Source organism: Ictidomys tridecemlineatus, chromosome 4, assembly GCF_052094955.1.
Source record: "Ictidomys tridecemlineatus isolate mIctTri1 chromosome 4, mIctTri1.hap1, whole genome shotgun sequence".
Taxonomy (NCBI): Eukaryota; Metazoa; Chordata; class Mammalia; order Rodentia; family Sciuridae; genus Ictidomys; species Ictidomys tridecemlineatus.
This window is the reverse complement of record NC_135480.1, coordinates 36,110,693-36,125,409: the sequence shown is the minus strand read 5'-3', so window position 1 is coordinate 36,125,409 and position 14,717 is coordinate 36,110,693. Positions and strand designations below refer to the sequence as shown.

General features: G+C 38.8%; 1 protein-coding gene across 5 annotated transcripts in view; it reads right to left on the bottom strand.

Annotated features, from left to right (window-relative positions):
- Window positions 1-14,717, bottom strand: part of Bdnf (brain derived neurotrophic factor) — a 55,453-nt gene that overhangs the window by 10,038 nt on the left and 30,698 nt on the right. The window lies entirely within an intron of this gene.

Below are 14,717 nucleotides of genomic sequence, written 5' to 3'. Positions count from 1 at the left end.
GAGCTATCTATTGGCTAAAGTGGATTTCAAAAAGAAAAGTGGGTACAAAGAAGTATACAGTCTTAACCATGTCTGGGTTGGTAGAAAGAACAGAATGAGGAGAGGTGGAGGTAGGTGAAACTCATTCCATTTATAATTGACTGGTTCCATGGCTCAGCACTTTTAATTCAAAGATCTCTAAACACTTTGCAAATATTAAGTAATTAAGACTCATAGGACCCTGGAGGTGCAGGTAACTATAATTATCCCTGTTTTGTACAGGACGAAAGAGGATCAGAGTTTTTAATCAACTCATCCACTTTCTGTGGTTCCCCTGATAGAACAAGATCAGAATTCAGACTCTAAAGAAAACTAGGCCTTCACATAGAGGCACTAGATTGTCTCGTCCCTGTACATTATTTCTACATGATTTTCTCTTTGACTATGTATTGTTTAGCCCAGATTACACAGATAAAAAGACTCCCACATGCTCCTCAAAGAAAATAAAAATTTAATTCTGCAAATAAAATGGAAAAAATTATATACATATGCTTACCTATTTATTTGGATAACTATTTGATTGAACTAATAAATATTTTAGAAAATGATATCAGATAATGCGGATGTTCCAAAACTTTGAAGGAAGTACCTTAAAAATGTACTTTCTAACCATAATGTAATTTATACACAAGGATATCCAAATTGTTTCTATGATGGTTAATTTTAGGTGTCAGATTGACTGGATTAAGGAATGCCTAGAAAACTAGTAAAACATTGTTTTGGGGTGTGTCTATGAGGATGTTTCCAGAGGAGATTGGCACATGACTCAGCGAACTGAGAAGTCCACCCTCATTTTGGGTGGGTACCATCCAATTGGCTGGGGACCCAGATAGAACAAAAACCAGAAAACAATTTGGTATCTCTTTCCTAGAGCTGGGAATACACTCTTCTTTTCCTTCCCTTGGACATCAAAACTCCAGGTTCTCTGGACTTTCACCAGTAACCCCTCAGGTTCTCAGGTCTTTGAATCTAGACCAAGTTCTACTACCACATCCAAGGAGGCCTTAGCTTGCAAAGAACCTGACATAAAACCTCATCCTTCATAATTATGGGAGCCAACTTACCTAATAAGTCCCCTTCCATATATTGATATCTAGCTCCTAGGTGCTATTGCTCTGGAAAACTCTAATATAACTTCCTACAAAACATAGTCTTTCATATCAGTGTACTCTCAGATCCTCTGATTTGCCACAGTATTGAGTGACACTTGCAAACATTACTTAACCTTCCTAAGAGTGCCAGGGAAATTGCTGGTTCTCAGTTCACACCTGGAGTTATAATGACATATAACTACCATGAGATAAAACAACATATCTTTTCCTGAATCATTAATTTCATAAATAAATTTACATGTATCTTTGATAGCTTCATAGCTGTAGTTCTGTGACCTGCCTCTACTCTCCTACTCTATCCTGAAAAAAAAAAAAAAGAAGAATTTTTCTCTTGGTAGGAGACCTACCCTTCTTCAAGAGTAAAACTAGACTTCATACCCCATAACAACAGAGGTCAGGCATTCTCCCCTGAATTACTATCTAAAGCAATTTATACAGCATCTTGCATATACTAAGTTCCCCAGACACAGAAAGGCTTAATTCTCTTTGTGCTGGTATTACCTGCATAGTATTTAGAGAGGTGCAGTTAAAAGTTAGGTGGAGGTTCTTTGTCAGTGAATATTATGTCTCTTGCCACCTGACATCCCAACCTTAGACAAGGCTGTCACCATACAGAGGGGCCCAAGTGCTTCCATTAATGAAGCACTTGAAGGTTCTCTGAATGCCAAAGCCACCAGAGCTTGTAGTCCCATCTATGCCTTACACTTTTCTTTCTGTCACAAGCAACATTGTTCAAGTAGTACATACTTCTAGCCTATAATAGAGAAGTCTTAGCACCAAGCCTAACCAAGTCACATATCAAATGAACAGGCTGTCAGAAAATGCTTTTCTAGGTATTCTTTTTTTAATATTTATTTTTTAGTTTTAGGTGGACACATTATCTTTATTTTACATTTATGTGGTGCTAAGGATGGAATCCAGTGCATCGTGCATGCTAGGCGAGCACTCTACCACTGAGCCACAACCCCAGCCCCTCTAGGTATTCTTTAGAATTACCATTTTTCTAGTTTACAGGATACAAATGGTAGTTGACACTCAATTAAAAAGTGTAAACTCCTAAATTAGGATTCCCCTTTCTTTGGAATTTCAGGTGGGATTTGCTACAATAATTAAAGTAAAGTGAGATTTAATACTAATTTCTACACTTGGTAGAAGGTGACATTAATTTGCAAGATAGTCCCATTAGTTCCATGAAGTTTTAGTGACTGACTCTGTAAAAATTATTAAATAAACACCATGTCTAACTGAATGTGTCCAACACTGTGAAGTCATGGGAGAGGGGATTTTCTGTAAACAGACAGTGACTCTAGAAGTGGTAAGCAGGGAAATTTAAAAAAAAAAATGTTATTGTCACACAGACATTTAAATTGTACTTAAATATATACTTTTGAGTTTATAGAAAAATTTCAAGAATGAAATTAGTTTTTTGTAGCCTAAAGTCTCAAACTTTGGACCATTTTATTTGAATGTTACATTTATAAATTAATATGAATGTAGTTCAAACATGTTACTAAAAGTGCTCCAACAAAATGAAGTTTATAGGGGTGAAGTTGGAGTTTTAGATAACAAAGGTATGAGATAAAATACCGTGGGCTGATATTAAATGAAACCTTACTTCTTAAAGTGTGATGAGTGAACCAGCAGCATTAGCATTGCCTAGAAGCTTATAAGAAATGTAGACTCTCAGCTTCCCCTCCCTCATCCCATCCACTCCACCCACCCAGAACCTGCATTTCAACTAGATTCACATACTTATGGTGATTCATATACTCATTAAAGTTGAGAAGCCAAATAATAAAGAGAAAAGCAGCCACTTAAGATAAGGAAATAAAGGGGTTAAAGTCAACTTAAGCATTATAGTACTTTTTCTGCATGCTGTGGAGTTAGTTACCTATCATCTTTCCTCTTTGGTTCAACTTGTTTTATTGGGACACTCATTATGTGGGAAAGCATATTTGCTTTTGTTATGGTATTAAGTAAAATCTGAGTTCTCCTTAAGTCAACTGGCTTTTCCACTATTGTATCTATGCCATAAAAGTACAGGATACCTATAAACATGATTGGCTAAATAAGAATTTATAGAGTACTACTGATCTAAATCTGGACTTCTACTCAATCATTAATTTTTGCCTAAGTGCTACAAGGCAAGTGCACGCACACATGGCCTCCCTGATCACTTAACACAGCCTAGCAGTACTCATTCAATCAGAATCATACTGGCAGTGATGTGACCATCTACACATCTACAGTAAGTGAGAGATTTCTAGGTGCTTTACTTCAGCCAGATGTCAAATTACTTTCAGCCACATGTCTCTGGATCTTGCAAGTTCTTTAGAAACAGAACTCACCCACTCAATGGCAGATTTCCTATTTCTAGACTTTTCCTGAAACCAACAGATCCCACTCTGACATACCAAGTATTATGAAATTCAAAATAAAGCAAAAACAACAACAAAAACAAATCATTAACTAAAACAGCAGAAGAAACAACACCAAAACCCTAAAATACATTACCATACACACCAAGCATCAATTCCCGGCCCCTAAAACTGAAATCTCTCTCTACAACAAAATGCCCAACAGATAACCCAATTGCTGTCTAATATTTAGGATCATTTGCTTCAAGACTAAAGTATCTCAAATGGATAAAAAAAAAATTGAAAAACCCAAGGAAATGACTGAGATTTTGGAGTTGAAAAAAAAAATATGAGGGTAAATGTTGATGGGGCAATTCTGTGAACAGAACTGGACACGTGGGTCCAACATTCAGGCTTTTTACAAATGACAGCAGTGATAGCTAGATTCCAAAACCTAGAAGCAAATTCACCAGTCCAAATGCAGGTGACTTGCACTGGCAGCCCTGGTGGTGTGGCAAATCATTTTCAAACAGATGGGGCTGAGGTGACACGGAACCTTATTTTCCCTGGTGGCATCTTGAGTATTGTTGGGTTCCACCTTAACTGCATGTTGACAAGTACAGATGTCAACACACCCAAGGGACTGACTGCCTGCTCCAAATTATATACAAGGCACACCTACTAGGAGGGGGTGTTGGGACAGCAAATCAGGACACTATCTGACTGCCTCCAAGAATAAGCGTGCTCTGTACCAAAAACTAATGCAAGGATGATGCAACTACTTTCTTTGTCCCTGAGGGGAGAACATGTGGTGACTCTCAAAATGAGGATAAAGGGAATCCCCCTTTTAGAAAAGAAGTTTGCCATTATGAGCAGATTGGAAGGTGCCAAAACAATCACCATTTAAAACAAGAGAGAAAAAGAAAGTTAAGGCTCGCCTGTCTTGTATCCGTCTCTTTCTTCAGAACTGGTAACTTTAATCAACAGGTTACTTACAGAGCATGGCCGGACACCCGGAGTCCCTGCCATGAGATGCCATGGAAATTCTGACAGCTGGAAGCCCACAGCCCACTAGATTCGGTGGCACATAACCACACTCCTAATGGACCTCAGAACTGTGGAAAAGGCATGCCCTTCCTGGTTTTTCCTCAGATGGTGTTCCTGAAATTTTCCATAGTCACTGTATTCCTGTGGTTAATTAGTTATCAGAGCAATTTCCATTATAGCAAAATACCTGCACATAATTAGACCCACCTTAATACCAAGCCGGCAGGCTTCAATGTCATTAATTCAAAAGGGTTAAAATGAGAAAGGAATGGGTGAGTTTTGTCTAATGAAGTGACCTCTCTAGATTAGACCCTTATCTTCTAAAGTACACAAAAGGTTAAACTTTAAAAAAGCAAGAGAGGTAAAAGTCAGTGGGGGAAGATGAACCATTCCTAGAGACCCAAAATAAATAAATAAGTAACATTTCTTTTCAAACTACTAATGCCAAGTCCTAGAGGGAAGATAAAATTAGCAAGAGAAGGCTATTAGCTCCCTGTTGCTCACCTTTATGAGACCATTTTCAGTAATCAGTCTATTCCATTCCACTGAAGCTCAGCACACACCACAGCCCTTCTTCTGGGATGCATAGTCATGCCATACAGAAGTGTGTGGGTAGATGCCAAAACATGTGTGGACATGCAATCCTTTCTGTAGAAACTCAGTGTTCTGAGTGTTAACAAGGATTAACCTGCACACATGGAGAAAACTGGTGGTTCCACACATCCAGTTGTCCTTCAGGTTATTTCTGCATCCTACTCTGTAATTTCTTTTAATTACTTACTGTAAAGCACAGGAAAGTGCTCATTATTTGTAGCTTAATGCAAGAGGGGAAATAATTGAATATGTTCCCCTGCCCATTGCCCTACTCCAGCTCCCAACTCTTCTAAGTAGCACTCTTCATCTGAGTAGTACAAAGAAGGGAGTTTCTAAGCTCTGTGCATAATGAGCCATGTGGACCCTATTCAAGAAACTGGCTGTGCTCCCAGCTACTATAAAATATAAGGAAAATATTAACATCTCAGATGACAAAAGATCCATATGGTTGGTCAGAAAATATTCACATCATTTAAGCCATTGGAATGCACCTACACGGAAACATTCAATTCTGTAGTACCCTGAGTGTCAGGAAGCAAAAACTGTTTGTCTCTACCTCTTTCCACTAAAATTGGATAGCTACAGATGACATGCAAACTTAAATGCCTATGTATTTAATTTAAATATTAAATAGGGCAATGAAATGAGGCAGAATATCTACATAGTATCTACAAATTAGAACAGTATCATTGACTGTGGTGGTATATATGGGAGAGATTTTTGGTGCTCTGGGTATCAGGATAAATGAGAAGTAATACCAAATTTCTTTTTATATTAAAAATGACCCCCCAAAAAGCTAATGTTCATTAACTATGAGGTAGATAATCTGATTACCCACAGTTTACAGATAAGGAAACTGAGACTCAGAGGGGTTCAGTAAATTGCCTAAGACCATGCTCCCACTATAACAGAGACAGAATTTAAATCTGGACTGCAGTGTCTCCTTCCATATAGGGTCAGATGTAGATATGTTTTCTATTTCAAGGGAGGTCTACTTGGCAAAGATATCCTGCAGCCCTTGTGTACCAGACTCTTACTAATGTAAGCAAAGCCCCATATGATAATTTCTAATATGTAGTTTGTTTACAAACTAATTCCATGGAGGTTGGATATAACTCTAACATTTGTTACTGCTGTCTTCCCAACATGGAATTCTTCCCTCCAGGAACCAACCATGCATGCATACTTAATAGGGCAGAGTGTGTCAGAACAATACATGAAGGTAATTTGTTGGAGATGTCTGAACATTTACTCCAGAGATACCTTTGGGCATTGGAACAAAACCACATGCTTTTTAAACCACGGACTCCAGCTACCAAATACTCCTCTGTCAACTCCGCTTAAATAAGAATGATTTCAATCAAGACTCAAAACCCAAGTGCCTTTTGAAAACAAGACTGTGACATAAACTCTTTCTTGTTAACACCTGACCCTAATCCCCTCTGTGTCTAGAGGTCTGGTACCCCCTGCCACCCTACTTGTGATCTTTGTCCTGTTCTTTATAGCCAAGGCACTGAGATGTGAGTAAAAAGAAAGGCATCGCAAGATAACCTTAAATGTATTCTCAAGTAATGGGAAAACTATTGAAGACCACACAGACAGCAGAAGGGATGGTCCAGCCAGGAGAGAGCAGCAGACTCACAGACGTTAGTAATCAAGTCAAAAACCACTCAAGGAATAAGCATCCCAGAACAGTTCATCTCCCATCAAACTGACATCTAGAGGCCCTTGGCATGACTGACAAAGGATCCCATACCCATGCAGAACTGATGTAAAACACACACTTGGGCTGACATCCTGAATGTGGTGGCAGGTTAAATACTGATACACCTTGCTCCTGGCCATGGTCAGCACTTGGAAAAGTGCAGACAGAGAAGCAGCTGCCAGGAGCAGGAGCATGAAATGTTTGTCGTGAAAGCCTTCCCAGGCATTATTAACAAAAGATAATGTGTGTTTGTCGGGGGTGTGCCAGCTCACTTTTGGCAGCCCATCCTTATGTCCAGGAATGATCTCTGGTGTAGGCCAGATACGGTCATCACTGGGACTCTCCAAGTGCAGCTGTTATGTAGAGGGGAAAAGAAGTGGCTTTCCCCTTTGAAGGGACTTTGTCAAAAATTCTATTTTAAAAAGTCCCCTTAGATTGAACAACCACTCTGCCAGGCTCTATTTGCCATACTTTTCTATGTGGTGGAACCAAAGAGAATTTTTTTTTTTTTCTAAACAGAGCACAGTGTCAGAGGGAACAAGAATGAAAATCAATCTTTCCAGAGACAGTGGTAAAGAACTACATGAGAATGTCCTGGAATATATGCTTTTCAAAACATGTTGAATATATGCCATTCGAAATGTTATCTAAGTCATAAATCATGGTGTTTTTCATATGATTCCCTATTTGCATAATGGAGGAAACTGCCTGGCAACTTTAAAAATGAATTCTAGCAATATTACTTCATAGCTCATTGTTTATATTGTACCCTGGCAGTTTTAATTTATCTTATAACACACTAATTATTTTAATTACAAATCTTGGGGAAAGTGTAGAATCATTCTTCAAAAGAATGTCCCTTGGGTATGAAAGGTCCAAGCTTAGTAAGACTTCCTCTGTGATTTGAGATATATATCTTGAACTCAGTCCTTGGAAATAATGTTACTAGGTGAGAAAAGAGGTTCAGAAGCCTGGTACACAGTGCCCTGGGATGGAACTATTTTCTTCTCTTTTCTGTTGTGCTCTTTAGAACCAGTGTTGCTAGTTAAGTGAATAATGAATGCATGCTCAACTTTCCAATACAAGAAATTCTGCAAGTGGCAACGTGGGTCCATTCCATGTGTGTCACTAGAGCTGGCGGAAGCCCACGTCCATGGTGATGCATTATTTCCACTGGAACTGATGCCCGCAGCTCTTGGAACTATACAATAACATCACTGCAAACTAGAGACAAGGTAAAAGACTTCACCTGGAAGTTCTCTTCCATTTCTCATCTCTTCTAATGCACTCTGTTAATGAGGCTATGGAGAAACAGGTATTCTCACACACTAATGGTGGGAATTATGAACAGTTCAAGTCTTTTGTAGGACAACTAGGGAGTACTTATCAAAATTAGAATTTTCCTGCTGACCCAGCAATTCCACTTTCTTCTGAGAACCAATGTACAGACACAGGTTCACATGTAAAAAACGATGCATAAACCAGAGTGTTGATTACAACAAGGTATATAATAAATAGCAAGAATACTAGAAATATCCCAGTTTTCAGGTACAGAAAGCAGAAAAACTATAGCACATGCTAAAAATAGAATTCATGCAATTGTAAAGAACATGTTCTTTCCCCATAAAATGAATTGGAAAGCTCTCCAGAATACATAAGCCATTGGTAAGGCATTAAAAAGAGAGAGAGAGAGAGGTGCAGAATAACATGCATATGGATTATTCTCTTTTGTTTAAAAAATGAGGGAAAATAATGATATTCATATTTATTTGCATTTCTGTAAAATACACCATAAAGATTCATGAGAAACTAATATTGTACTAGTAACAACTATATATGATATGTGCTAGGTAGGGAAACCAGATAGGGTAAGGCCCAAGTGGAGCAAGACTCCTCAGTGTCAACTTTCTTTTAATGATTTTAATTTTGAATCATGAAAACAATTAAATTAACTCTCAGAAATTTAACAATTTAAAAAAAGATCTTTAATCTAGTGGCTTCATTTTTGACACAAACCTCCCACATTGCCATGATCAATGATAACTACAAGTAAGAAAAAGTCTGGTGGGTACCATCTCAGTTCTTGATACATTTCCCTAGAAGAAACTAGTACATAGTGGGACAGCTGAATATAGATGACAGTCCCTGGGACTGGGACCTGGGGGCTGAATACTCAAGTCCTGATCTGCTTCTCCCACTTTGTAATGGCTTCTCCCCATAAAATGGCTAATGACCATATTTACCAGCCAACTGGACGAATTCATGGGTGGACAAATTTTAAGGACCTTGCTGCCTGATGTCTGTAATATGACAAGAATAAAAATATTCATCCTGCCTGGCTCATAGCATCACACCAAGAATAGCTGAAAAAGGAATATGGAAAAGGGTGTTGGAACCTATAAAGAGGAATTCATAACCAGCTTGTAATATGTGGAACATATTACAAGTCTGCAGAGGTGACCATGGCTGAACAAAGGACAGGGAGGGGACCCATTTCCAAGCGTCTGAGACACTGAAATAATGGGGAGGAAAGAACACTTCCAAAAGATAGAATCTAAACATAAACAGAAAACAAGAACACACTGACAGAGACTTGAAGAGGAAGACAGTGGTTAAATGACTTCATATGCAGTCATCTGTAGTTCAATATAGTGCAAATTCTACAAAGCCTAACAGGGAAATCAGGAGACAGGTAGGGAGTAAACTTCAAGGATACAGACTGGAAGGAACATAAATAATGAGATCAATGTTGAATGAAGGACCCTTACTCTTTAAGATCAGTGTAGTTGTCAGACACATGTGCCTGTCACACACAGGTAGGCCTCCCACCCACCACCAAAATCAGACGTAAACTTCAAACACTTCTGAAAATGCTCCCTAGAGGACCTGTGCTCTAAATTTAATGACTGAATGAAAAACCACTCAACCAAAAGCAGCCCCCCTCTACCCCCACCCCCAAAAAACCCTTCTTATATCCATATGTATAGTCATCTGGAGAACAGATCTTCCATTAATGGATGGTCAAAGCTGCCCCGCAATGTTAAACTAATCACAGAAATTCAACCATTGCTTTCTTCACCTTCCCAAAGTGAAACATTCCGATAGGCTAGAAATAACTGCATGAGGAAGTTCACTGATGGTGCCCTAACGTGGTACTGCTATCCAGACCCAGTTACTTAGAATCCACAAAAAGCAAGTAAAGCACTCCTTTCTGTTTTGATTAGGGCACGCCCCTGTGCAAGGGGCCTGGTTCCAACTGGGTCTAAGACATTTAACTGGGCAATACACTCTGGTACCTCCTGTTAATGAAATGAGAGACTTGAACTTCAGGCTATGCTGAGCAGCTCTGTGGCCACTTTGGGTCAAATACAGTGTCCTCTCAGCTCCAGTTTCATGTCTCCTAGCAGACCAAGTTTCTTTATAGAAATTTCTCTAGGAAGTTCACTGTCCTATGAAGTTAGGGCCTCCTCTTGCACAAAAGGTTTAACCAGCCTCTAATTAAGAATTGAGACTTTATATTTTAGTAAGTGATTCATTTATTCATTTTGTGAAGGGTACTAAAAACTTATTAGGCTTAAATATACTTAAGAAAATGATTTTAAGATTGCATCATATAAAGCAATAATTAATTTGGTAATTCTTAGCAAGATTCAATAAGTGATTATCTTTGAGTTTAAGTCATCACTGATTTTCACGCATAACAAGAAAATCAGAGATCCACAGAAGTGGGCACATTTCTACCTTGCAATAGCTTTTGATATAAGGGTTTCAGTATTACCCCAGATGGTCAGTTTTACATGGTTAGTCATTTAATTAGAGGTTCACAAGATCAAAGGCAATTTTTTAAAAAAATGGCTTATAAACACAGGACCACTGAATGAGCTGACACTCCAAGGTGTATGCCAGACAGGAGACATAAGCTCCTATTTTTTCAGCAGTGCTCTGTTTGTCAATTGGGTTAAAGGTCATAACCAGCTTTGTGTCACTATAGTGAAATATATGAGACAATTAAGAAAAGGGGAGACTGGGGGCGGGGGGTGATGGCTAAGTGAGAGAACACTTGGGCTTAATTCCCAGCTTGGTGCGGGGGGGTGGGGGGGGGTGGGGGGGTGGGGGAGAATGAATTAAAAAGGGGGTTATTTTGCCTCATGGTTTTAAAGTCCATGATTGGGTGACCCTCCCCCCCCCCAATGCTATTAGGTCTTTTGTGGAGGTGTTGGATGGCAATGAAGGAACAGAGCAACATTGCTCACCTCAAGACCAGAAAATGAAAAAGGAATAAGGGGCCAGGTCCCCTTTGAAGGCATGACCTTAAAGACCTGAGGACCTCCCTCTAGGCCCCACCTCCTAAAGGTTCCCCACCTCCCAAAGGTTCCCCACCTCCCAACAGCACCATCCTAGGGACCAAACATTTAACACATGAGCCTTTTTTTTTTTTTTAAAGAGAGAGTGAGAGAGGAGAGAGAGAGAATTTCCAACATTTATTTTTTAGTTCTTGGCGGACACAACATCTTTGTTGGTATGTGGTGCTGAGGATCGAACCCAAGCCGCACGCATGCCAGGCTAGCGTGCTACCGCTTGAGCCACATCCCCAGCCCCCACACATGAGCCTTTGGAGGGGCATTCAACATCCAAATCACAGCCTCTAATGTCAAAAGAACTTAGTTGTGCATGCCTGTAAAGGGGGAAAACCCACAATGTTTCTTTAACTCCATTTCTGCCTCTTCTCCTTCCCAAGTTACAAATTTCTATGGCTAGGTATCTGTGAATACCTTTCTTTTGGATATCAACTCAGCAAACTTGTAGCTTAGGATGACTGTAATTTATCCTTCTCCTAAATGTTGTTCATTTAGCAGATATTTTCTGAGCACAGGCACCAGGGACACCAAAATGAATGAGATAAAATTCATGTCTTTGGGGATTTCACTGTCGGAGGTATGCAAGTAGATTAGACACACTAACTGTGTGCTTTGGGGACTAAGACATGTAGGAGACATTTTTTGCTTCCAAAGCAAAAATTATAATGCTATCATTATTGTAATGCTAACATTTAAATGTAATGTAATTATAATGCTAACAATCTAATTGTAATGCTAACAATAAAATGAATAGGAGAAACAAAATAGCAAACATATAAGTTCTTCTCTGAGACAAGAACCTATGTAACTTTATTCAAATTTCTACTATTATATATTTGGAGTAACCATACGTCTTCCTCTTGGGATTTTGAATTGAGAACAGAATAGATGAAAGATGTCAAATGGAAATAAAAATACAGGGGCAATCCCATGCTAGCAAAGCTGTAACAGAAGGCACAGTGGGGCCTATTTCTTATGGTCTCAAATGAAGATCTGTGCTCACACTAAGGGAAGCAGAGGTATTGTTGGTCCTGCATTTATTGCTCACTATGTAATAGCTAGAATGTGAAGAAACTGTACATTTGGTTGCAGTATCCCACAGAGTAAGAGAGAAGTGAGCTCCATTTCAGCAGGGATCCATTGCTTTGGTTGACATGCTAGATAGTCCAGAAGATGACAGATCTAGTAGGTCCCATCAATCAGATTAATCTCTCCTCTTCTCACAGAAATGATCAAATAATGGGGACAAGAAAAGAGCTCGAAATATTTCTGATAATAATCCCTTTCAGGAGGCAGGTCCACTTGTGGAAATACAGGACAGAAGAAAAAGGATTTCCCTTAACATTGCTGTAGGCACAGAAAATTTTAGCAACTTTGCCAAGACCATAGAGCTAGTAAAAGATGTGCTGGAATCAAATTTAATCATCAGGCCCAGGAATGTACCAGGCTTGGACTATCTCATGAAGTTTCTATTTAGGAAATGTTTCTTTTGAAGTTGTTATGGTTTAGGTATAAGGAGTCCCCAAAAAGCTCATGTGTGAGACAAGGCAAGAAAGTTCAGAGGTTAAGTGCTTGGGTTATGAGAGCCTTAACCTAATCAGTGTGTTAATCTCCTGGTAGGGATTAATTGGGTGGTAACTGTAGGCAAGTGGGGTATGTCTGGAGGAGCTGGGTCCATGGGGGTGTGCTTTTGGGTTCTATATTTTGTTTGTGATGAAGGGTGCTCTATCTGCTTTCTGGTGTCATGTCCCCAACTGCTTTTCTCTGCCATACACTTCTGCCATGATGTTCCACCTCACCTCAGGTCCTGAGGAATGGAGTTGGCTGTCTATGGACTGATACTTTTGAAACTGTGGGCCCTCAAATAAACTTTTCCTACTTAAAATTGTTCTTGTCAGGTCTTTTAGTCACAGCACTAAAAAGCTGACTAAAATATAAATAAACAGATTATTCTAAGACATTCTAGAACAATTTTCTAGACTAGATCATCATATCTGAAGTTTTGTTGTCATAGAACCTGACATAGAAGATATACAATAATTATTTAATGGTTATATAGTAGTTTATACAATTAACTATTAAGTTGTGAGACAGAAAACATCTCATATAGGGTAGGTTTGTCTCTGGCAGGAGTCTTTCTGGAGGAAGTAGAATTCTATTTGGGCCTGGATGAAAGGAGGAAAAAATTATGAATAAACAAATTAGAGAATTACAGCAAAAGAGAGTGTGGGCCTTGTCAACTTTTACTATGAAGTGAAGTAAATTTAGGCATGAGGCATGCAGATAAAGTTTTTTATTATCTTAGTAATAAATGATTAAAAAGTGTTCTTTGGAGATTTGAAAGTGCTAATAATAAAAACAGTGGCAATGGAAAGCACTATTTTAAAAACTTTACATGTATTAACACATTTAATCCCTGCACTATTCTATTCACGAAGGGGTTGAGGCACATAATGTTTTAGTAACTTGCTCAAGGTCCTCCGATCTAGTAAATGCTGTGTCTGGAATGAAATTTCATCCCTGGATCAGGAACACTGTCCCAAGTCTTTTGCTCTCACATGGAAGTTTTTGATGAATAAATTTTTTTTTGCAATTCAGAAGAATCTTTAACAGGCCTCCCATCTCAAAGCCTCTGAATGTCTGATTATTTACACGGCTACAAATCCCTTCTAACCAGGCTCTAATCCAGCTATTTGGACAATGAAGTAAATGATAAGTCTCTCTAAATCATAGGATATTCAGTTTATTTGGCTTCTAGTTCAGCACTTCTCAAACTTTCCTGTGCATCTGAACCACCTGTGGAAGTTTCTAAACCTATTCCTAGACCCTATCTCAGGCACTAGGACCCCATATCTATGTATTTTTAAATCTTCAAAGGTAATTCTGATGACTACCATGTTTGGGAACCAGTGTTGCACATGTTCTTGTTTATAGTAGCACCTCCAATAGTTCATTTTTTAAGATCCTCGGCTTTAACCAGACATAATTAAGAAGCTCAAGGAACAATATATCAAAAATCCTATATTCATTTTCCCTCTATTCAAGAGTTTTTTCCCCTAAAAGAAAAAAGTGAAAAAAACTAAATTCAAACTCCTTAAAATAAACATCTTTTATCTTCTCATCACCACTTTCCTCCTTGCACAAAGAATGGTGCCAGTCTCTGTAGAGAGAAAGTGGACATTAGGCAAAGGTGACACTATCAGTCTACACCTGCTCCAGGCCCTTGCATTAATGCATCAAGGGCAAAAAGTGGCTTTTTTCTTGAATACTACAATTCATGGCTTTAGACAGAGTAATAGTAGGGTTAGGAGAAGTCACTGGACTATCTGTGCTCTAGTTCCATGGTTTTTTTTTTTTTTAGTTGTTGGTAGTGGTGATTGTACCCAGAGGTGCTCTTACACAGATATATCCTCAGTCATTTTTATTTTTATTTTGAGATGGTCTTGCTAAGTTATTGGCATGGAACTTACCATCATCCTGCCTCGCCTCCTAGGTGCTTTCCTTG